Here is a 25,121-nt window from a genome sequence, read left to right as displayed (position 1 = left end):
TGTTTATTTACAGTGTTACACTTTATACGTATGTAAACATTAAAATTAATAATTTTCCTCAAGAAGTGCGAATAGTGGGCCACAATATCTATTGCAGCTGGGAAAAAAGTTTGGGAACCCTCTTGCTCTCGTGGACAAAAGACTGGATCTACGATTCAGCCATGACCCTAAGAACCCCTCAATGCCAACTGGCAAGGCAGGTACAAGAATATCCAGACCTTGGTCTGTACGATCTTATTCACCAAAGAATATCATGTGAGGTCTCAAACAAAAGCTGGTCGTTAACATTGTTATGAAATCTATGGCGATATTAGCTAAGGAGGTACATATCTATACTGAAAGTAAGTTCCTAAAGTCTGTATCGAGGCAGAGTTGACAAAAAGGTGTATTCACCTGTCACTCTGTTGACATGTAAATTAAACATTGTAAGTAGGACTGTCGATTAATTGCAATGACTCACTCGATTAACTCAAAAAAATTAATCGCGATTAAAAAAATGTAATCGCACTGTTAAATAGATTACAAATTGAAATTTATTAAAAATATTTTTGATGTTTTTCTACATTTTCAAATATATCTATTTCAGTTACGACACAGAATACAAAGTGGACAGTGCTCACTTTATATTATTTTTATTACAAATATTTGCTCTGTAAAAATGATAAAAGAAATAGTATTTTTCAATTCTCCTCATACAAGTACTGTAGTGCAAACTCTTTATCACAAAAGTGCAACTTACAAATGTAGAATTATGTACAAAAAAACCCTGCACTCAAAAACAGTGTAAAACTTTAGAGGCTACAAGTCCATTCTGTCCTACTTCTTGTTCAGCCAATCACTAAGAGAAACAAGTTTGTTTACATTTATGGGAAATAATGCTGCTCACTTCTTAATTACAATGTCACCTGAAAGCAAGAATAGGCGGTCACATGGCACTGTTGTAGCTGGCGTCGCAAGGTGTTTACGTGCCAGATGTGCTAAAGATTTGTATCATCGTTCCAGAGGACATGCTTCCATGCTGATGACGCTTGTTAAAAAAATGAGTTAATTACATTTGTGACTGAACCCCTTGAGAAAGAATTGTATGTCTTCTGCTCTGTTTTACCCACATTCTGCCATATATTTCATGTTATAGCTGTTTCAGATGATGACCCAGCACATGTTGTTCGTTTTAAGAACACTTTCACTGCAAATTTGACAAAATGCAAAGAAGATACCAACGTGAAATTTCTAAAAGATAGCTACAGCACTCGACCCAAGGTTTAAGAATCTGAAGTGCTGTCCAAAATCTGAGAGGGCCGAGGTATGGAGCATGTTTTCAGAAGTCTTAAAAGAGCAACAGTTGATGCAAAAACTACAGAACCCAAACCACAAAAACAAAAATCAACCTTTCTGCTGGTGGCATCTGACTCAGATGATGAAAACGAACATGCATCGGTCCGCACTGCTTTGGATCATTACTGAGCAGAACCTGTCATCAGCATGGACGCATATCCTCTGGAATGGTGGTTGAAGCATCAAGGGACATATGAATCTTTAACACATCTGGCATGCAAATATCTTGCGATGCTGGCTACAACAGTCCTATGTGAATGCCTGTTCTCACTTTCAGGTGACACTGTAAACAAGAAGCAGGCAGCATTATCTTCTGCACAAGTAAACAAACTTGTTCATCTGAACAAGAAGTAGGACTGAGTGGACTTGTAGGCTCTAAACTTTTACATTGTTTTATTTTTGAATGTAGGGGGGTTTTGTACATAATTCTACATTTGTAAGTTCAACTTTCATGATAAAGACACTGCACTACAGTACTTGTATTAGGTGAACTGAAAAATACTATTTCTTTTGTTTTTTACAATGCAAATATTTGTAATCAAAATAATAATATAAAGTGAGCACTGTCCACTTCGTATTCTGTGTTGTAACTGAAATCAATATATTTGAAAATGTAGAAAACATCCAAAAATATTTAAATAAAGGGTATTCTATTATTGTTTAATCACGTGACTAAGAAAATTAATCGCGATTAATTTTGTTAATCGTTTGACAGCCCTAATTGTAAGCTGATACAATGGAAACCCCACTTACATACAAAATCAACGGGGGAATGTGAAATAAGCACTCTGGAGAATAAGCTAAGGGAAGTTATCCTGACTCTAGGGCCAAATATAAAGAAAAGGCAAGGAAGACACCCCTTTATCCTGCATGTAGGAAGTAAACAGAGAGTGCATTTATAGTCATGAAAACAGGATCTCAAACAGGCTTGGTGGAAAACACTGCAGAAGATATGTGAGGTGATATAAATGTACTCAGACTGGAGGTTAACCTGTTATGGTTAATCTCTAGAAAGCAAGTTAGAATTTTGTTTTATATTAGCATCCTATTAGGCACTCAGGCATTCTCAGAATACCAGACATTACAGTACCTCTGGGAAAGGTGCAAGCCTGCCCCAGCTGGGGTGACCCTGCCTCCACCAGCATGACATAGTCATGCTGCTCGGAGGAACAGATGCCATTTTTAAGAGTGCACCGCTTTGCCACTGCCGGCATGAACTTGCACGCAAGGGCATGCTGGCGGGGGCAGGGCAGCATGCTCTTCAAAAAGGCATCCCCCCATCGGCTAGTAGACAAAACCACATCCAGTTTTGTCTTGAGTACAAGACAGGGGGCAAACCCTAGAAAAGCAGAACTGTCCAATTTGATACCGGATGAGTGGCTTGCCTATTTTAAACCTGCTGTTTCTATTATCTTTACTCTCTATTTCTTAAAACTTTGGTAATAAACTTATGGATGGTGTTTTCACTATAAATATAGCTGAGTGCTGTGGTATTAAGCTGAGTGCTGATCCTGAGTCGTATCACACAAGCTGGGATATACACTATTCCCTTAGGGGCAGCAGACCTGGTATTTCTGCAAGTGTTCAGTAGAGAAGGGGTTGGACGCTACAGGTGAACACTTCAAAAGGGCTCAGGGATTGGGGTGCACCGACTGTTAACCTACAAGGCAAAGTAAGGGCTGGCACAGCACAGAGGAGAGTGTCTGGGTGGCTCGCAGGCTGGTGGCATCAAGGAGCTGACATCCAATTAAGCACAAGCAGGACTCCCTTGCCCTGGAGACAGAGGGATAACAACGTGATTCACAGTCCTTGGTACCCCGAGAACCAACACTTCAGGAGACATAGGTTCAACATCTTGCTCAGTTACAGACTTCCTTTGTGACCTTGGGCAAGTCATTTAATTTACCCTGTGCCTCAGGTCCCCATCTGTAAAATTGGGACAACACTACCCTTCCACACAGGGCTGCTTTGAGGAAATAATTCATTACAGATTACAAGGTACTCAAATACCATGGTGACAAGGACTATAGATGTAAATATATAGAGATAAAAAAATTAGACAAAAGCCAAATTGGAATGCATTTTGTATTTTGAAAAATCTACTTAAATATATTTTTAGTTCCTTCTGTGACACTGAGTGAACTATTTGTCTGCTAATGTATTTAAAAATCACACAGTGACATTCAAAATTTCTATAGTGCTTATTCTAAAGCAATAATATTTGCCTGTGATTTTCTAAAATGTGTCTTTGCACCTATGTAGCGTGGGAAATCATGATCATGGTGTCAAGACTGACAAATGTGTTTGCAGCTTTGGTTTCCCAGAGGGCCATGCTTGTCGCTTCACAAAGAAAAAGCAACAGATAGCTCTATCTACTGTCCAAAAATCTGGGGCCTAATAGTATTCAGAAGCATTCCCTAGTGACATAAATTGGTTCGTCTCTAAGGTGCCACAAGTACTGCTTTTCTTCTAGTGACATAAGGCTAAGCCAGGGTGGCCAACCTGAGCCTGAGAAGGAGCCAGAATTTACCAATGTACATTGCCAAAGAGCCACAGTAACACATCAGCAGCGCCGGTCAGCTCCCCCACCCCGCTCCCACCGCCTCCTACACACCGGCAGTCCCGCCGATCAGTGCCTCCCCCTCCCTTCCCGCACCTCCCGATCAGCTGGTTCGTGGCATGCAGGAGGCTCTGCGGGGGAGGAGTGAGGGTACGGCAGGCTCCAGGGAGGGGGCGGGAAGGGGTGGAGCGGGGGCAGGGCCTGTGGCAGACTCAGGGATTGAGCCGTGAGCACCCCCCGGCCCATTGGAAAGTTGGCGCCCATAGCTCCAGCCCTGGAGTCGGTGCCTGTACAAGGGGCCACATATTAATGTCTGAAGAGCCGCATGGGGCTCCAGGGCCACAGGTTGGCCACCCCTGGGCTAAGCCATCAATTACTGCAAAACTGAAACTTCCATTTAATAAAATAAAATAAGTCAGGCCAGTGGCTCTCAACCTGCCCAGACTACTGTACCCCTTTCAGGAGTCTGATTTGTCTTGAATACTCCCCAAGTTCCACCTCACTTAAAAATTACTTGCTTACAAAATCAGACATAAAAATACAAAAAAGTGTCACAGCGCACTACGACTGCAACATTGCTGACTTTCTCATGCTTACCATCTAATGATAAAATAAATCAACTGGAATATAAATACTGCTCTTACGTTTCAGCGTATAGTATATAGGGCAGTATAAATAAGTCACTGGCTGTATGAAATTTTAGCTTGTCCTGACTTCACTGGTGCATTTTATGTAGCCTGTTGTAAAAGCAGGCAAATATCTAGACGAGCTGATGGCCTCTGGTTGAGAACCACTGAGTTAGGCTACAGGGTTGCAAAGATAACCTTCGAATATGAACCAATGCAGTGCTGTCCTTCAAGAGTCTGCTGCTGCTGTTTATAACTCTCCCAGCCAGCAGAGTGAATTTGACAAAGCTATGAGCCAGTTAAATTTCTACTATTAGGAATGCAGAGGGCAGCAATTAAATGGAGAGCAATCATGTGATCTTAAAGTCTGAATCAGAGCCAAGCACCGGAGCTCTTAGTGGAGGACATTCACCAAAACAGAGGCTGACAAGAGGGAAGCCAAATAAAAGGACAAAAAGGAAATGAGCTTTTAGCTTAGCATATATGGGTGGAGGGAGGAGTATGCTCAAGTGGGAAAAGCACAATCTCGGGAGCCAGGAACTCTAATCCCACTGACTTGCTATTGGCCATCGGAAAATCATGGCACCTCTGTGCCTCACTTTTCACATCTGTGAAATGGAACGAATTTTATTTCCCTACTTCCTGGAGGCCTTCTGAATCTTAATTCATAAGCATTGATAAAGTGCTTTGAGATCTTCTGACAGGAGGCACCACGACAGCATAATCATAACTGAAAACATCTCCTGAGTGAGAACAAACAATGTGCCCTCCCCGGCAAATGATACATACACAATGACATTCCACAGAAAGTATTATGACTAAGGTTTCATTTGACTGGATTTAGACTCCACAAGAAGTCTTCCTCTTTGTCTCTAATAGAAGATAGTCAAGGAAGCTACAAGCTTTATGTCCTACAGGTTTTTTGTTTGTTTGTTTGTTTGTTTTAAATAAAAGGTGGATTCCTAGATTACTGTTGTGCTTGAGGCAGTGGAAGAAGCTGAATAGAATACATCATAAAAAGATGCCACTGGGATCAGTTAAATCCAGCAAAATGGAAAGCACTGAGAAACGCTGGAGCCAAAACATAAAACTGGATTTAACTGGACATGTTCCATGGCAGGATGTCAATAAAAAGGGAACCTCATAAAGTAACAGCAATGTGGCTTATTGGTGCAGCCAATAAAGAAAGTGCTATTGGCCAGATACTCAGGTGAAGTAAATCAATGTAGCTGTGTTGAAATCAATGGAGTGATGCTGATTTATGTCAGCTGAGGCTCTGGCCCTGTATATGTAAACTCAGTCATAACCCCCTTCCCCCACCCCCAACACTTTCAGCCATAAAATTAATGAGAACTTTGCCTGTATATAGCACTGTTCATCTTCAAAGAGCTCTAGAACGATCAATAAGACTCTTCGCATCCTCTTGAGGTAAAGGCATTTTATGAAAGGGGAAACAGAGCCACAGGTTAAGCTATCTGCCCATGGCTACAGAATGAGACTATTAAAACCAAGATCACAGGGCAGAAGTTCCTGGCTCCCAGTCGCAGTCTCATACCGGTAGGCAGAAATTATCAGATTATTTAAGCAGCACAAGGGAGGTCACAGATTTATAGACTCCAAGGCCAGAAGGGACTGTTGTGATCATCTAGTCCGGTGGTCTCCAAAGTTTTTGGATCGCGCACCCCCACGGTGCTGCCAAAGAAAGGAGAGGGGAAGACCTACCGCAGGCATGCAGAGCTGCCGCCGAAGAAAAAAAAACAGCAGAGTGCTATCCGGCAGTGCTCCTCCTGCCGCGCACCCCCGGGATCCTCTGGCGCACCCCACTTTGGAGACCTCCTGATAACGCAGGCCAGAGACGTGCCTCACAATAATTCCTAGACCGATCTTTTAGAAAAACATCCAATCTTGATTTTAAGATGGTCAGTGATAGAAAATCCACCAAGACCCTTTGTAATTTTTTCCATTTATTAGTTACTCTCACTGTTGAAAATGTACTCCTTATTTTCTGTCTGAATTTCCAGCCATTGGAACATGTGATACCTTTCTCTGCTAGAGTGAAGAGCCCATTATTAACTATTTGTTCCCCATCTAGATACTGATAGACAGGAATCAAGTCACCCCTTAACCTTGTCTTTTTTAAGCTAAATAGTGCAGTATACTCAAAGCACCAATTCTCCACTGCCTTAGACCTTGAGTCATCATTTACGCATATGCAAAGTTAGAGTGAAACATTAGCACCAGTGTGAATGAAAGCAGAATTCTGATTCAGTAGCATTTTATACCCACTTTGTACTGGGATAAATGGTGCACGGCAGTGCAAGATTCAGCTCCATAGGTGAAATCCTGGCCTCACCTAAATCAATGGGAGTTTTGAAGCTGACTTGGATTTCATTCACATATTTTAACCTGAAAAACAAGGGAGCAGAGTCTATAGTAGTTTATAGGAACGGCAAATCAGCATTCTATTCTCAGCTGTACTACTCATGTATTGTGCAATCATGATCAAGTTACTGAACATCAGATTCCCCCATCATCAAATGGAGAAAACAGCAATCTGACAGCGATGTTGCAAGACTGAATTAATGTTTGTGAAGCCTCCTTGAAGGAAAGATGCTACAGAAGAGCTAAGCGTTACTGCTACTACTGCCCTGCTCAGAGAATAAGTCCCCAGGGGAGACCAGAGCTGGAGTATAGGTGATGCGTGGGGGGAGGCAGAAGATGTGGAGTCACATGCCCCCCCACCCACCTCCAGATTTGCTGCTTGGCTTGTACTGAGCCTGCTCCATAACACTGCTGAAGCCAGGGGCTCTCACTCTGAGCCCCCCTCTCACACACACACCCTCACTCACTATCTGCAGGCGTGGGTGGTCTCTAAACTGGATAGTTTAATTTACAATATATATCATGAGTGGAATAAAAATAAGCAGCCTAAAGGGGGGGGGGGGGGACTCCAAGATGTCTTTGTTAGTTCTAAGTATTCAGGGAGAAAAGAGTTATTATTTGAGGTCCAGATTATTCATGAACTTTCAACAAATGCAGATCTGCCATTGCTACAAATTCACAAGCAGCTACTGAGACAAATGGATGTAATTTCTGTAATTTCATCTGTTGCAACTGCAAGCCAGAACAGAGGGTTTAACTAGCTTTTGCTTTGTGCTTAGCTTCGTTTCTGAGTCCTGCAACTAGACACATTGTCATAGTGAAAATTTGCTTAGGTTTGTATGTTAGTAGGTATGGCTTTGGCTAGGCTAAGCTTTACAATGTAGAGTTGTTTCAGAGTAACAGCCGTGTTAGTCTGTATTCGCAAAAAGAAAAGGAGTACTTGTGGCACCTTAGAGACTAACCAATTTATTTGAGCATGAGCTTTCGTGAGCTACAGCTCACTTCATCGGAATTGACCACTCATTGTACGGGTTTGGTGAAACCAATTTTTTAATGAGGGATCATCTTGTTGCTTGCAGCCTATGTTAAAGCCACTAGTTCTATGGAAAAGATATCCTCAAAATGAACAGTTGGCTGCACATTTTGTTATAGTATCTTTCTTTTTTCTTTTTCTTTAAATGTTGCTTCCAAGTTTGCAACAGCTGGCATGAGATCTTTCCTTTGGTTTAGACAGAGTCAATTTTCATCTGGTCTTTCTCTTGAAAGTATCACCCTGATTTGTATTGTCTTTTCCTTTTGAATTTTCAGTTCTCCCTTCTCTGGGTTGCATGCATGCAAGCTCTCATGTTTTTTAATCTCCTATACCTCTTATTAAGAGTTTCTTCATTCACACACACACACTTTTGCTGTGAGAAAACAATAGGACGCAGGGGAAGTCCCGCTAGAAGGAAACATTAAAGATCTCAGGCCCAGAACTAGCTGAAGCCTTTAGCCCACTGCCTGAAAGAATCAGTGCAGGACTAGTGATCTCCAATTCCCACTGAACTACAAGCTTCCCCGGCCCCAGTCTCCACTGGGTCCTAACAGCAAACCGTGGGGGCTGTTTTTAAACAGATCAGTAGGTGTAGTGCCAATGACGAGTTCCGGCCTGAAAAAGGAGCGATTGGCACTGCCCAGCGAGACGACACAAGGCACATGGGGAGAGGGGCTGTTAAACCCAGACGTCAGTTTAAATTGGAAGCTCTTTGGGGTATGGATCCCCTTTTTGTTCTGTGTTTGTACAGCAGCTAGCTCAGCGGGGTCCCAGCCCGTGGCTGAGGTTCAAATAAGGTTGCCAACCCTCACGGTTTCGCCGGGAGTCTCCTGCAATCAGGCTCTATCTCCCGGAGACTACTGCAGCCAAACCCAGAGATTTTGGGCGCTAACAGTCCGGCAGCACAGTGGGGCTAAGGCAGGCTTCTGGAAGCAGCCAGCACCATCCTTGCAGCCTCTGGGAGGGGGGCTAGAAGGGTATCTGCACACTACCCCGCCCCGAGCGCCGACTCCGCAGCTCCCATTGGCTGGGAACTGTGGCCAATCAGAGCTGCGGGGGCAGTGCCTACGGGCAGGGGCAGCGTGCGGAACTCCCTGCCCCCCCACCACCTAGGAGCCGCTGCCAGAGGGATGTGCCGGTCACTTTCAGGAGCTGCCCGAGGTAAGCGCTGCCCCCTTCACCCCAAACCCCTGCTCCAGCCCAGAGCCCACACCGAAACTCCCTCCCAGAGCCCACACCCCCTCCTGCACCCCAAACCCCTGCTCCAGGCTCAGCCCGGAGCCCCCTCCCACACCCAATCTCCCTATCAGAGCCCGCACCCCAACTCCCTGCCCCAGGCTCAGCCCGAAGCCACCTCCTACACTCCGAACCCCTCAATCCCATCCCCCAGCCCAGAGCCTGCAACCCCTCCCATACTTCAACCCCCTGCCCCAGCCCAGTGAAAGTGAGTGAGGGTGGGGGAGAGTGAGCAATGAAGGGAGGGGGGCTGGAGTGAGTGGGGGCAGGGCCTTGGAGAAGGTGCGAAGCAAGGATGTTTGGGTTTGTGCCATTAGACAGTTGGCAACCGTAGGCTCCAAGGTGCTGCGGTAATACAAATAATAAAAACCAAAGAGGGAAAAATGTGGATGGTGGTGTGGGTACAGGATCAAAACAAGGGATCCAGTGGGGGGTGACACCAAGCATAGGAAAGTGGACAAAGCCTGCTGCTCCGTGAAGGAGCCCAAGGACTCAGCCAAAGCTACCCACAGGAATTCTGTCTGGAAGCATGCACAGACAAAGGACCGTTAAAGGACCCCAACATTCGGGGAGAACCCTCCTGGCCAGCATCCTCCTCCTGTTCTAATGGATGGCCACCTTGGCCAGCACCAGGCGGCCAATGGAAAGGTCACAAAAATGCCAGATCAACAGTCCCAGACACTGCAAACTTCTGTTTATCCACAGCGCAAGCAGCAGTCGTGAGAACTCCCCACACTGCCTCTAAGTGGGTCAGCTTTGATGGGAAAGAACTACGTCTAGCAGTAATAGACGAAGTTAGTCTCCATGATGTATTAAGTCTGTGGCCTCCCACCCACCCGGGACAGACAATAAGGTGCCAATTTGTGCCAACTCTAATGTAGACACTTGTCCAATGTGTGCTGAACAGTGACCTTCCAACTCATTATACACAGACCATGTACCATCAGGTGGTGACATCCACAGATCACTATTTACCTCAGCTTGACTCAAATCAGTGACCTAGAGAGGTCCCATTGCCAATGGCCTCGGCCATCAAGTTATTTCCTCTTTTTAGAAAACTGCTTCAACACACTGAGAATTATTTTCCCCCTTGGTTAATAGCACCATTGTCCCTATTTTTTTCCTCTTTTAACCTCAGAGAAGGGAAAAAGGCCCAATTCAGAGTTCGCCTTGTGTTCCTGATCAATAAGCAGGTTGCCTGAAGTTACACGACTCCTTTACAGTTTTGAGGGTAGTCATAGGATTGATTTGGCCAGCAATAAAAGGACAGAACACTTATGCTCAAAGCTTGTGCCAAGCCACAAAGAGTCAAGATAGATAACGTAATGAGCTGGCTAGTGTATATATGTACTACTTCCCCCTACCTCCTGGAAAACACGTGACAGATATTGAAAGCGTGACGGATGTTCATCACATTGTTTGATGCCCTACTACAGTGGTTTTCAACCTGTGGTCCACAGACTCCTAGCGGTCCGCGGACTATGTCTAAGGTTTCTAAAGGGGTCCACACCGCCATTCAAAATTTTTTAGGGGGCCTGCAAATGGAAAAAACTGTTGAAAAACACTGCACTACCGGATGGCGCTCAGAGACTATGGTGAAAGCACAGTGTAAGAACCTTTACAGAACAGAATCAGAACTGCTCAGATGTATGTCACAAGCCCTGTACTGCTAAACACATAATGGAGATTTTCCTTTAGCACAAAAGACAAGGGCCTCTTTGAGCAGAAAGCCTCGGTCCTGTCTTCTGCTGAAGTGAACTTCCTAGTGACCACAGACTGCAACCAAGTGACAAACAGGAAGTGTTTAGGTGGACACAGATTTATTACAACACACAGAAGCATTAAGATCTGCCTCCCTCAGACCCTCATCTATGTTAGGAAAATGATGAATTACAGTCACTGTGATGCGATATGTTGATGAATGAAGAATATTCTACCCCCGTCTCCACATTTCAGTGATAGGTTTGAGACCAGGCAGCAATATCATCCCTTGTACTTGATGAGCTCAGATGTTTTCACCCTTAATATCTATATTATTTAATTACATACATCCAAAGTCGGAACTTCCCCAGTGGGTAAAATTATCCAAAAAACAACCAGTCTGCTGGAGAGTTTTATTACCAGACCAGAAGAAGAAATGAGGGTGTTCACCCACCAGCTGTGAAGAGTCGGTTCCATGATAGGAAGCTATCTATGATGAAAACATCTCCCCCTTGTTTTATTGTAGCTCTGCCCTAGCAGCCATGTAGTTACAGCTGTGACATGACTTGTCCAATGTAAGCTCCTATTTCCAGGGGTCAGAATAACCTAGGGGTGGGGAGGAGAAAAACACTCCACACTTTTTGAGGCTGAAATGTCTCCTGCTCATTCTCAGTCCAGAAGCTAATTTCTTTTTGTTTTTAAAAGTTTGATAACTCTGCATCAGCCAAGTCGATTCTTATCTGAACGTGTTGGTGATGGAGAGGCTTTTTAACTAGTTAAAGTTTTTAGTTCCTTTTGTTTTTCACAACACTGCAAGTGGGCAGCACAGCTGAGAATAGGTTGTGTGTCCCTGTTGAAACCATTAGAGAACATATTGCCTCTTTGCGGGGAAAAATATTTATCCTTCCTGTACTCCTTAAAAAGGCAGGTCACCTAGGAGCAAACATTTATCAGTCTCAATTGAATTGAGTGTTCCCACACACCTCTGATTTCTGCAGAGTCAGCTGGATTTAAAAGACAATATGGGTCACCTTTGAAGTATTTCCATACTTCATTGTGCAAGCTCCTAATCGCTACAATATATTTTTCATGTCTTCAATGGGAATTATGATCCAGCTTAATGTGGTGGATTTATACATGTTTCCCCTTGAAAGCGAGAGCTATAGAATTAAATTTCTTTCACTTACGTAGATATAATTCACTCCAAAAGAAAACTCCAAGAAACTTACAAGCCTCTCAAAAGAAGGATTTATAACAGATTGTCCTTCTCCGTCTTTTCCCTTAGCTGAGACAATACATGCAGTAGCATAATTGTCTTTTAAGTAGCTCCATAGTGGCACAGGGGACAATGCAACTGAAACCTTGCAAAGATTTATATAGGTTTTAATCTTGCCTTCAGGGGTTTAAATGCTACCACCACAGCCCCCCAAGGTGCTTGGGCCCCACTGAACCCAGAAGTAGCAGTTCAACAGGAGCCTGAGACAGCTGGCCCATGAGGGAAGAGGAGAGAAGGCAGCTGATGTGAAAACAGGCCACACTCAGCTGAAGAGGAGTGAGCTAGGCAGAGACCAGTTGCCCGTGGAGAAACAGGAACAAATGCAGCCACTGCTAAGCAGAAAGGTTGGCGGAAAGGTCTTGGAAAAGAGGAGCGGGAACGTTAGGGGATGAAGGAGTTTGGAAAGAGAAGCGTTCATCTGAGCATGTGAGGGGACAGTTGGAAGAGAGAGCGTATAGTTTTGTTTTGTTTTTTAAAAAACAACCCTAAGGGATACATTTCAAGGCAGGAACATGAGCCAATTTTGCAGAACTGGGAGTGGTTTTGGCTTCTAAGGTTTGGCTTGAAATGATTTTCAACAACAGATTTTTCTTTTCAAGGATTTGCATGTGATACATGTTACATTATTACGACCATTGGGATCTGCTTGGGCTCGATTATACTGTCAGTTGCATACAACGCTTATTGGTTCCATGGGAGTTACCAGTGCTGCCAACCCCAAGTGTTCAAAAAACAAGTCAGGACCAAAATATAATGAAGGAAAAAAAAAAGTGGGGCTCCTTTTATTTGCCTTCTGGGTTTTCAGCCTTGGGGAGGAGGTAACTTTTGTAGTTCTCCTCTGCAATCATGCACTTTTTTTTAGCTTTCCTTTGCAACCATGAGGGCTAAAAATAGAAGCTGAAAATTTTGCATAGTCACATGACTCCAGGAGCTGGAGCTTTTTTTTTTTCTTAAACAACCACAAGGCTCACAATAAAACCATGAACGTCGGAAACACTGGGTTGCACTTGAACACAGAAGCCAAGGTAATGTTTAGTTCACTCAGATGCAATTGCATTGCTAACAAGTTTGGCTGCAGCTGCCCCATCAGATATTTATTTCTGAGTCTACAGTATATCTTGGACCCCAGTTTGGGCCTTATGTGTGTGGCCAAGGCGGGGTCAGAAACATTCAAAGCTGTGTAGCAAACTGCTTTTCTCCACAGAAACTTGTTAAGGTGACTTTTTTAAAAAAAAAAAAAAAAAAAAAGCTTGTTCACCCAGTTAAAATTAAAACAAAATTTCCATCCTCACCCCATTCCCCCTCCACACCTGAAAAAGTTGTGGGGAGGGGAAAGGCACTATCTTATTGAGGATTAGCCACTCAGAGTTTGATCATTTTAAAAGGCAGCCTGTTTTTGAGGTTAGGCTTAGGAGCCATTGGCCATTATCTTTGAAAACTCGTAGCGAACGGGGGAAGTCCCGGATGACTGGAAAAAGGCTAATGTAGTGCCAATCTTTAAAAAAGGGAAGAAGGAGGATCCTGGGAACTACAGGCCAGTAAGCCTCACTTCAGTCCCTGGAAAAATCATGGAGCAGGTCCTCAAAGAATCAATCCTGAAGCACTTACATGAGAAGAAAGTGATCAGGAACAGTCAGCATGGATTCACCAAGGGAAGGTCATGCCTGACTAATCTAATTGCCTTCTATGATGAGATTACTGGTTCTGTGGATGAAGGGAAAGCAGTGGATGTATTGTATCTTGACTTTAGCAAAGCTTTTGACACGGCCTCCCACAGTATTCTTGTCAGCAAGTTAAGGAAGTATGGGCTGGATGAATGCACCATAAGGTGGGTAGAAAGTTGGCTAGATTGTCGGGCTCAACGGGTAGTGATCAATGGCTCCGTGTCTAGTTGGCAGCCGGTGTCAAGTGGAGTGCCCCAGGGGTCGGTCCTGGGGCCGGTTTTGTTCAATATCTTCATAAATGATCTGGAGGATGGTGTGGATTGCACTCTCAGCAAATTTGCGGATGATACTAAACTGGGAGGAGTGGTAGATACGCTGGAGGGGAGGGATAGCATACAGAGGGACCTAGACAAATTGGAGGATTGGGCCAAAAGAAATCTGATGAGGTTCAATAAGGATAAGTGCAGGGTCCTGCACTTAGGACGGAAGAACCCAATGCACCGCTACAGACTAGGGACCGAATGGCTAGGCAGCAGTTCTGCGGAAAAGGACCTAGGGGTGACAGTGGACGAGAAGCTGGATATGAGTCAGCAGTGTGCCCTTGTTGCCAAGAAGGCCAATGGCATTTTGGGATGTATAAGTAGGGGCATAGCGAGCAGATCGAGGGACGTAATCGTCCCCCTCTATTCGACATTGGTGAGGCCTCATCTGGAGTACTGTGTCCAGTTTTGGGCCCCACACTACAAGAAGGATGTAGATAAATTGGAGAGAGTCCAGCGAAGGGCAACAAAAATGATTAGGGGTCTGGAACACATGAGTTATGAGGAGAGGCTGAGGGAACTGGGATTGTTTAGTCTGCAGAAGAGAAGAATGAGGGGGGATTTGATAGCTGCTTTCAACTACCTGAGAGGTAGTTCCAGAGAGGATGGTTCTAGACTATTCTCAGTGGTAGAAGAGGACAGGACAAGGAGTAATGGTCTCAAGTTGCAGTGGGGGAGGTTTAGGCTGGATATTAGGAAAAACTTTTTCACTAGGAGGGTGGTGAAACACTGGAATGCGTTGCCTAGGGAGGTGGTGGAATCTCCTTCCTTAGAAGTTTTTAAGGTCAGGCTTGACAAAGCCCTGGCTGGGATGATTTAATTGGGTATGGGTCCTGCTTTTGAGCAGGGGGTTGGACTAGATGACCTCCTGAGGTCCCTTCCAACCCTGATATTCTATGATTCTATGTCTAAATCTTTCTTGTGAAACCAAAATGAAAAACATAATTCTTTCAAAAACAAATTCTTCCCTCGACCTAGCTACCACCTGTCGGGGAGGTGGATTATCTACGCTGACAGGAGAACCCTGTGTTGGCATAGATAATGTCTACACTGAAGCGCTAGAGAGGCGCAGCTATGCCACTGTAGCATTTTAAGTGTAGACAGGCCCTTAGACCAGTGGTTTTCAACCTTTTTTCATACACAGATCTTTAAAAAATTTCAAATGTCACTGTCGGACCCTTTGGAAATCTTAGACATAGTCTGCAGACCCCACAGGCCACAGACCACAGGTTTCAAACCACTGTTCTGTGGTAACAACAAACTTTCGTGGACCCCTCACACATAATCTGTGGATCCCCAAGGGTCTGCTGACCACAGGCTGCAAACCACTGCCTTAGGCTCTGAGAGCCTGATCTGCAAGGTGCTTAGTTCCTCCTGAGAGAGACAGAGCAACTTCCATTTACTGATGGGACTTGAAGTCACCGAGAACATTCAGCACCAGATAGCATCAAGTCCTTATACGAGTTTGGAACAATTTTCTGCCAAAGTTTGTTAATGGTGCTAGTTACGTTCCCTTTCAGAACTTGCTGGTTATTGAATTTCTCCGACTTCTGAGACAATTCTGTTGCTTTTTAAACTATCTTCTAAAAAACTGGAGAGGGAGGACTTTAAAAGGATGGCAGCGCAGTAGGTATTAAATAAACATCTCATCTATATTTAAAACTGGGTTTGATCTTTACTGTTTTCATTCCATCCTCCACGTCTTGACTTGTAATTTCTTCTGTTGCTTTTGTGTGTGGTGGGTTGGATTGGGTTTTTTAAACATACTGCTTCAACTAATTTTTTGATCAATTTTTTGATTGCTCTCCTTTTTCATTCTCTGCTCCCAACAGAAAGTGCAGCTAGAAAGAAAGTTGAACTGGAAAGATTTTTTTAAAACAAAATATTTTGAAAAGAAATCCTACAATCCCAGGACAACAACAGAAAATATCTTTAATGATGGAAGTTATAGCTTCGGCCCCCATCCTGCAATCAGACGAAAGCCAGCAAACCTCTTTACTGGGGATCTGCCCAAGTGGATCTGATTACAGGATTGGTGGCATAATTTTAAAAAAACAAATGTACTGACCCTTCCCGTACGTTTTCCTGCATTACTGTCAGCATCAGTAATGCTGTAACAAATCCTTGGCCGCATTGGAATTTCATGAGTGCCACTGCACTCGGCACCGAGAACTTCATGGCGACAAGAATGACAGGACTCAGATCTTTGTGTCCCCAAAGCACATAAAAGGAAATTTGTTACCATATGAATACCGTGCCAGCAGTGCTCGGCGCATGTTTTGCTACAGTCCTGTCAGAGAACCTACAATCTGAACGGACAACACGCAGTCAGAGGAAGTGGGGTGGGACGTAACGAAGAGGGCTGTGATTGAACAGCGAAGTTAAGCATACATCACTCACCCAGCGCCTACACTCGCACTGTGTTCACCTAAGTAGGTTGACCACGGCTCTGCATCACGTGGGGAGCTGGTGATATTGTGCCACTGTAACAGGACTGTTAGATTGGCAGGAGACAAATTTGAGTGTAGACACTGGCATATCTCAGCCGATGCCAGCGGACTTACGTCGACCTAACTTTGTAGCGCAGACCAGACTTAATTCTGGTTGTTGGGTTAGTGTGTGGGGGCTGGGGTGTGTCAGTGTCCTGTGATATACAGATCGAAACAGATGATCTGGAGGTCCCTTCGGGCCTTGAATTCTATGACTATGTTAGTTCAAAGATTTTATTTGATGTTTTTAAATCAAAGTACTGTTATTTAAGAGAGAATCTCCATTAACACGTAGCAGTACAGAGTCTATGGCAGCGTGGAACAGTTCCAATTCCATCCACTGGAGGATGGTAGTACACATACAATGACCAATTCATTGCGATATCAGCACTCATATAGTACTTCACAACTTCAAAGCACTACGCAATTAATAGCCGCAACGACCAAGTAGTATTATTTCCCATTTAATAATGTGAACTAAGGTACAGAGGGAAACTGACATGCCCACGGTCACACAACAAATCAGTGTGAGAATCAAAATTAGAGCTCAAGAGTTTCTGGCTCCCAACCCTGTGCTCAACCCACACCTCTCGACAGGGAGTTAGACTAGCAAATGCATGTATGTCGGAATAAAAATTTAACCAATTTCAATGTGAGCCTTTCTAGTGCTCACACCTTGCACACGGATATCCGGGAGTCTGTGCATTCATAAAAAGAGCTGGAAGAGACATTGCCTCTTGTCTAGTCTCCAGTGTAGGACTGCTTCCAGCAACAGATTACTCAATGTTATGTCTAGTCTAATCTTAAACGACCCAAGCAATGGGGCTTCCACCACTTCCCTTGGGAGACTGGTCCACAGCCTCCTAGGACTGAGTGTTACCAAGTTTAGGCTTGAATGGGCCAAATTCAGCATTAGTGTAATTCCACTGACATCAATTACATTCAGCACAAGGGAAACGTTTTCTGGTTATTGAGCCAAACTCAGAGCTGGCACAGACTAGGGTAAGCACAGAGTTGTCCCCACTTACACGACCTCCCTCTGCAGCACTTGCAAGAACAAAGCTGCACCCTGTTTGCATCCAGATCCACTTGTGTCTCCTAGTCGGACCTGCTGAGTGAAGATAAACGTCAACTCGCCCCATGCTGCTGCAGATGACTTGATGCAACTCCCTCCCCTCCACCTCAGGCACTTGGCTGGCAAGACCGAACTATTCAGGCAATGCATGGATGTGTGTGTAGATGGCAGCTCCAACGCACCAGATAAGCCCTATGCATTTCTAACTACAGCGTTAGAACTGGGAAGCAGCGCTAGGAGTGCAGAGCCAGGACCTGGCTGAGCCACAGGACAGGACTCTATGCTACTGCACAGGTCACCTGCCTGCTTCTCTGCGCGGAGTGGCCTCCCCCAGGCCAATTCATCACCCACCTTTGAAAGGAGATTTGAGATGCACCTGAAACAGTCTCCCCCACTCGACCCAGCACCCGTTTCAGCCTTCAAATCCCTACTCAAAATGCACTTTTCCAGGAGCCATTCCTTCCTTATTCTCCTCTCTGATGAGCTCTCCATACCCTCTTCATCTTATTTCACTCCAGCCAGGTCATCTAACGAAGCACCCCAGTCATAGGAGCAGAGGAAATGCCCTGTAGATAGCCCTCTGCTCTGATCTACGCCAATAGCCTGTTTTGACAGTGGCCAGAACCAGCCGCTTCCAAGGACAGTGCAAGAAACCCTGAAGTAGCCAGCTGGGGAATAACCGGCTTGCAGGAAAAGCGCCTTCCTGACCTTCACAGTTACAGAGTTTGGCTTCTGCTCTGAAGCATAAGGGCTCGATGTCCTTTTTCCACTCCTGCCTCTGTGCCCTCTTCTGTGTAACGTCCTTTGCACGAACAACCTCCCTATCCAGCCCCACCTTCGCCTTGGCCTTTTCCTCCTCCGAGTCCCTATTTCAAACATACTTCTTCCAACAAGCTGGCCCACTGTAACCCTCCCCTCAGCAGGTGCCTGACATCCCCTAACTGTTCATTAACGAGACGAGTGCTCATTGCTTCTCGCTGCCTCCTTCGTATCGTCTACCTGGACTGGAAGGGAACCATGCCTTTCTCTGTGTCTGACCATCAACAGTGCCATACAAATAGGTAACCTGCCTCTCCTACATTGCGCAGGCTCTTGTGGATAGGAGATGTCTCCGACGCTGTCTTGCTGTATGAGCGCCATGCACGTGGACGGTGCCATGTCAATGATTTCTGGAAAGGATTCCAGCCTCATAGCAGAGCGTCCTCCCTCCGGCTTCCCCTTCTGCTGGCTCCTGCGCGGGCAGCCCTGCGGGAGTGGGAGAGGCACATTCCAGTGCTCTGCGGGAGTTCAAAGCTTGTTCAGACTCCAGCTTCCGGACCTGGCCAGGTCCTGCAGTGGTGGGCATGGCACAGGAACTTCTCTAAATCTTGCCAGAGAAAGGTGCCAGCTTCTTTGCTTTATAGCATCCACTGCCTTACGATCCCAGAGTGGCACAGAACATTAACTCTGCACCAAACCCTCGCCAGCACACCCAGCCCCGAATGGAATATAACAGCTACCACCACCACCACCAGTAATCACACTTGGCACTTACACAGCCCCTTTCATCTCAGGGTCTAACTGCTTTACGGACACCCCTGTAGGGGCTGTTGTATCGGGACCTTGCAGCCAGCAGGACCTCAGCAAGTTGGTTTTAAAAAGTGAGGTGGGGAAGGAGGAGTGAAGGAAGAGCCTCTGAAAGACAGACTGCAGCTTCCTCAGAGGACAGGGAAGAAGTTTGTTCAGATGATTTTGTTTAAGACAATAAGAGACTGGAAACGAGTTTTAAAGGAAGATACTAGGTTGGACCATTTGCCCTTTAGTGAGCCCCAGTAGTCTGATGTGGTGGGAAAGATAAACAAATAAACCATGTGTTTCATGATGTAAGCTTCTGTCCTATTTTTGTTCCTGACAAAATTCCCTTTTTTCTTTTTTTAAATGTTGCTCTTTCTTGGTGCTTTCACACAGCTCTACAATTAAAAAAAAAAACCCGTAGGTAATGTCTTGCTAATACGGCATTAGGCTTCTTCCAAATCTATCACCTCCAGACTCAGAGTTACAGGCCTATGCTGGAAGCATAATGTGCCAAGAGTACTGCGCCAGCAAGGGGGATGAGGGGAAAAGACAGAAGATTGTGCAATGACAGTGGGAGACTCGGAGTTCTGATTTTAGAAGCAGTAATATCTTCATTGAAAATAAATCAGAAGTGCCCTAATAATCCACATCCCAGCATGAGGAGTTAACATGAAAAGGAGATACAGATACCAATAAGAAGTGATGTGCAGGAGGAGGGATATCCTGAAACACCCATGTTCAAGCTAAAGGGAATTTGGGATAATTTTTCCATCCCCTCCTCTCTGGACATTGCTAAAATCATCCCTGCCAGGAAGGGCTTCTCTGCACCTCAAAAATGATTGCAAAGATCAAATTTTCCTTACTTTCCAAATGGTAAGGTTCTTTTAAAAGTAAGATTTGCCAGGGGAAGGATTCACTTGGGTTCGACTGTAACGTGACTGACTGCCATTCCCTTGCATTGAAGTGCTGTGTTATACCATCAATACGCTAACTGGACCAAAACCAGGGCTTGGTGAAGGGGTTGCAATCCTGAAGTTTCCCAAACTCCAGGTATTCGCTTTGACCCAAGCTTAATTTGACCCAGCATGATGGGTGGCTGTTGTTTTTTAAAAACAGAAACAAATTCCAAACTGCCCCCCCTTCAGAATTGGGGGAGGAGGAGACAAGAGTCTTACACTGCCATGTAAGAAAACACCAGAGAGCCCCGATCTGAGAAGTATGTAGCTGCTTGAGCTTGCTTTAAAAATACATAATGATATGAGAGTACCGCAGCAAACTCTGCAGACTTTCCCTCACAGCTATGGTGGTACCATACTAGGGTGACCAGACGTCCCGATTTTATAGGGACAGTCCCGATATTTGGGGCTTTTTCTTATATAGGTGCCAATTACCCTCCGGACCCCCGTCCCGATTTTTCACATTTGCTCTCTGGTCACCCTGTACCATACTCACTCCTAGAGCGCCCTGCACTGTTGATATATTGGGAACTAGCTCCTGTCAAAAAGAAAAGGAGGACTTGTGGCACCTTACAGACTAACCCATTTATTTGAGCATAAGCTTTCGTGAGCTACAGCTCACTTCATCTGAATGCATATTGTGGAAAGTACAGAAGATCTTTTTATACACACAAAGCATGAAAAAAATGGGTGTTTACCACTACAAAAGGTTTTCTCTCCCCCCACCCCACTCTCCTGCTGGTAATAGCTTATCTAAAGTGATCACTCTCCTTACAATGTAATGTAATGTAATGTAATGTAATCAACATAGCTCCCGTCAGTGTTTGGCTTTTCCCATTGCTGACACACACAAACACACACACACACAGAGCAAGAAAGTTCTCTACGGGACCCGCCGGGCCAGCCACACCAATGTAAAAGGGAGTGGTGGGAGGGGAATAAGGAGGCTGCCCGGCAGATCTGGGAGCGGGGGGCCGGGCAGACGGACGGAAGCTGGGCTTCAGAGCGGCAGGGTCCCCCGCGCTCCCCGGGGGGCGTGAGGCTCCAGGCCCGGGGCGCGGCTGCCCCCGCGTGCTTCGCTTTCCCCGGCGCCGGCTGGCAGCCTCTCGCTCCGCGCCGGCACAAAGAAACCCGGCCAGCGAACAAGGCGGAGCGGAGCGACAGCGAGCCCGGAGCAGAGCCGCTTCGGGCGGGACGTTTCCCTGCCTCTGGGGCTCGCGCGTGGCTTTTCGGCGTGGGGGGGGGGGGAGTTACAAGACAACAAAACAAAACAAAACAAAACACGACCCCCCCCCCCCCGCCGGCCGCGCTCCCGTCCTCGGAACGACTCGGCGTGGCAGCCGCCGCCCGAAGTCCCGCACACGCCGGGGGCCGGCTTCCCATCCCGCCCGTGCCCACCGCAGGGCACCGGGACACACGCCGGGGGGGGGGGGGAGAGTGCGCCCTGGCACGGACCCACACGAGCGTGCAACAAGCCCTAGCTCTTTACCCCCGTGCGCCCTCCCCTGCGGCCACACACGAGCCAGCCGCCCGCTCCGTGCGAAGCGGCCAGGGCTCCCCACCCCAGAGCCTCCGGCGGCAGGATAACCCCAATCGCGGCTCAGCCTGCCGCACCGGCCAACGCGCGCCCCCATTCCTCCTCTCCCACCCCTCCGGGAGCGGCTGGGAGAGGGGAGCCATGTCTGGACAACCCCAGCCTCACAACCACGCGAGGCGAGCCCGCCTCCAGCCCTTACCTGCCGGCGGCGGGGAGCAGGGCCGCCAAGCGTGCAGGGCGCTGCAGGCGCCGGGGAGGCTGGTTGGCCGGCGGAGAAGGCTCGCGCCGCTTTCCCCCGCCCGCCGGCCGCCCCCCGGCTCTCAGCTCCCTGGCGGCGGCGGCGGCGGCATTGTGCAACAATCCCCGGGTGCGGAGCCGGAGCCAGCGGCAGCCACCAGGCCCATGGTGCATTGTGGGAGGCCGCTGCGAACCAGCGAGGGGAAGGCGACTCCTGGCGGAGATGCGGGGCGGGTGGGGAAAGGCCGCGTTGCCCGGGGTCGGGTTGAAGCAAGGGAGGGGGGGCGTCCTGGCGGCGCTTCAGAGAGGAACACGTTTATTTGGGCCTAAGCTTTCGTGGGCTAAAAGCCCCTCGTTGTTTTTGCTGATACAGACTCGCGCGGCTACCCCTCTGGAAGAAGAGGGCTGAGGACTGTGGGCGCGGGGGAGGGGACCTCTAATGGGCCCTTAGCCTGAGAGGGGACCCCCCCTCCCCCGTGTGATCTATGCAGAACAGCCTCCATGATCAGACCCGCCTGGTGAAGGCAGGGGGCGGGCAGCTCTGGCAAAGGGCACCCCCTGTGAGCTTTAGAGTCAGTGGCTGTTTCCAGGCCTGGCTGTGTCACACCATTGTAGGTGCTGGGGGTTCGGGTGAGAGGCTCTGGAGGAACCACATTCAGGGCGAAGGAGGCCCAACTGAGGCAAGATACGCGGCCCCCACAGGGTGACCGTATTTCCTTAAATTGAAAACGGGACACCGGGTATGTGACCGCAGCAGGCGTCTCAGGCTCAGCCCCGTGCTGCCTGGTGTCAAAGCTCGCCTGAGCCCCACCTCTCAGAGCTGGCCCAAGCCCTGCCAGGCGAGGCCGTCAGCCTGAACCAACGTCACAGATGTCATGACTTTTTTGGCAAAACTGGACATTGGTCCCACTGGCTCTTGTCCAAATGTTTCTCCACGCTAAATGGGATAGCAAATGGGACAAATGCCCATTTTTGCCCCCCAAAAAAGTTGTGATGTCCAGGACCAAGCTTAAAAAGGGGACTGTCCCAGCCAAAACGAGACATATGGGCACCCCAGGTCAAACCGGGGAAAGACATAGTCTGGACTAAAAGAAAAGGAGTACTTGTGGCACCTTAGAGACTAACCAATTTATTTGAGCATAAGCTTTCGTGAGCTACAGCTCACTTCATCGGATGCATACTGTGGAAAGTGTAGAAGATCTTTTTATACACACAAAGCATGAAAAAATACCTCCCCCCACCCGGTAATAGCTTATCTAAAGTGATCACTCTCCTTACAATGTGTATGATAATCAAGTTGGGCCATTTCCAGCACAAATCCAGGTTTTCTCACACACACCCCCCCCACACACACACACACACAAACCCACTCTCCTGCCAACCTTCCACACAAACTTCCTCGTGGCTGGACTTTACTAAAACTAGACAAGCCATTTACAATACACACTTTGCTTCTCTACAAAAGAAAAAGGACACTAAACTTTCTAAACTACTACATGCCACAAGGGGCCACAGCAATGGTTCCCTCAACCCACCCAGCAATATTGTTAACCTATCCAACTATACTCTCAGCCCAGCCGAAGCAGCTGTCCTATCTCGGGGCCTCTCCTTCTGCCCCTCTACCCCCACAAACATGATACAGTTCTGTGGTGACCTAGAATCCTATTTTCGACGTCTCCGACTCAAGGAATATTTCCAACATACCTCTGAACAACATACTAATCCACAGAGATCTCCCTACCAACACTACAAAAAGAAGGATTCTAGGTGGACTCCTCCTGAAGGTCGAAACAGCAGACTGGACTTCTACATAGAGTGCTTCCGCCGACGTGCATGGGCTGAAACTGTGGAAAAGCAGCATCACTTGCCCCATAACTTCAGCTGTGCAGAACACAATGCCATCCACAGCCTCAGAAACAACTCTGACATCATAATCAAAAAGGCTGACAAAGGAGGTGCTGTTGTCATCATGAATAGGTCAGAATATGAACAAGAGGCTGCTCGGCATCTCTCCAACAACACTTTCTACAAGCCATTACCCTCTGATCCCACTGAGAGTTACCAAAAGAAACTACAGCATTTTCTCAAGAAATTCCCTGAAAAAGCACAAGATCAAATCCGCACAGACACACCCCTGGAACCCTGACCTGGGATATTCTATCTACTACCCAAGATCCATAAACCTGGAAATCCTGGGCGCCCCATCATCTCAGGCATTGGCACCCTGACAGCAGGATTGTCTGGCTATGTAGACTCCCTCCTCAGGCCCTACGCTACCAGCACTCCCAGCTACCTTTGAGACACCACTGACTTCCTGAGGAAACTACAATCCATCGGTGATCTTCCTGATAACACCATCCTGGCCACTATGGATGTAGAAGCCCTCTACACCAACATTCCACACAAAGATGGACTACAAGCCGTCAAGAACACTATCCCCGATAATGTCACGGCTAACCTGGTGGCTGAACTTTGTGACTTTGTCCTTACCCATAACTATTTCACATTTGGGGACAATGTATACCTTCAAATCAGCAGCACTGCTATGGGTACCCGCATGGCCCCACAGTATGCCAACATTTTTATGGCTGACTTAGAACAACGCTTCCTCAGCTCTCGTCCCCTAACGCCCCTACTCTACTTGCGCTATATTGATGACATCTTCATCATCTGGGCCCATGGAAAAGAAGCCCTTGAGGAATTCCACCATGATTTCAACAATTTCCATCCCACCATCAACCTCAGCCTGGTCCAGTCCACACAAGAGATCCACTTCCTGGACACTACAGTGCTAATAAACGATGGTCACATAAACACCACCCTATACCGGAAACCCACTGACCGCTATTCCTACCTACATGCCTCCAGCTTTCACCCTGACCACACCACACGATCCATCATCTACAGCCAAGCTCTGCGATACAACCGCATTTGCTCCAACCCCTCAGACAGAGACAAACACCTACAAGATCTCTATCAAGCATTCTTACAACTACAATACCCACCTGCGGAAGTGAAGAAACAGATTGATAGAGCCAGAAGGTTCCCAGAAGTCACCTACTACAGGACAGGCCTAACAAAGAAAATAACAGAACGCCACTAGCTGTCACCTTCAGCCCCCAACTAAAACCCCTCCAATG

The 25,121-nt window shown here is 46.7% G+C and overlaps 1 protein-coding gene across 4 annotated transcripts in view; it reads right to left on the bottom strand.

Moving 5' to 3' along the window:
* Nucleotides 1–22,066, bottom strand: part of EXTL3 (exostosin like glycosyltransferase 3) — a 221,763-nt gene extending 199,697 nt beyond the window's left edge. For 2 of the 4 annotated variants that reach the window (XM_077812347.1, XM_077812343.1), the window contains exon 1: nt 21,944–22,066. The gene's annotated coding sequence lies outside the window, so the exon portion shown is untranslated. Of the gene's footprint in view, nt 1–6,807; nt 6,955–21,943 lie in introns of those variants that run through there. The other 2 variants (XM_077812348.1, XM_077812345.1) reach the window with 2 other exon arrangements.
* Between the last annotated feature and the right edge of the window lie 3,055 nt (nt 22,067–25,121).

This window comes from Eretmochelys imbricata, chromosome 3, assembly GCF_965152235.1.
Source record: "Eretmochelys imbricata isolate rEreImb1 chromosome 3, rEreImb1.hap1, whole genome shotgun sequence".
Taxonomy (NCBI): Eukaryota; Metazoa; Chordata; order Testudines; family Cheloniidae; genus Eretmochelys; species Eretmochelys imbricata.
Note: the sequence above shows the minus strand (reverse complement) of the source record. Positions and strands in the feature narration are given on the sequence as shown.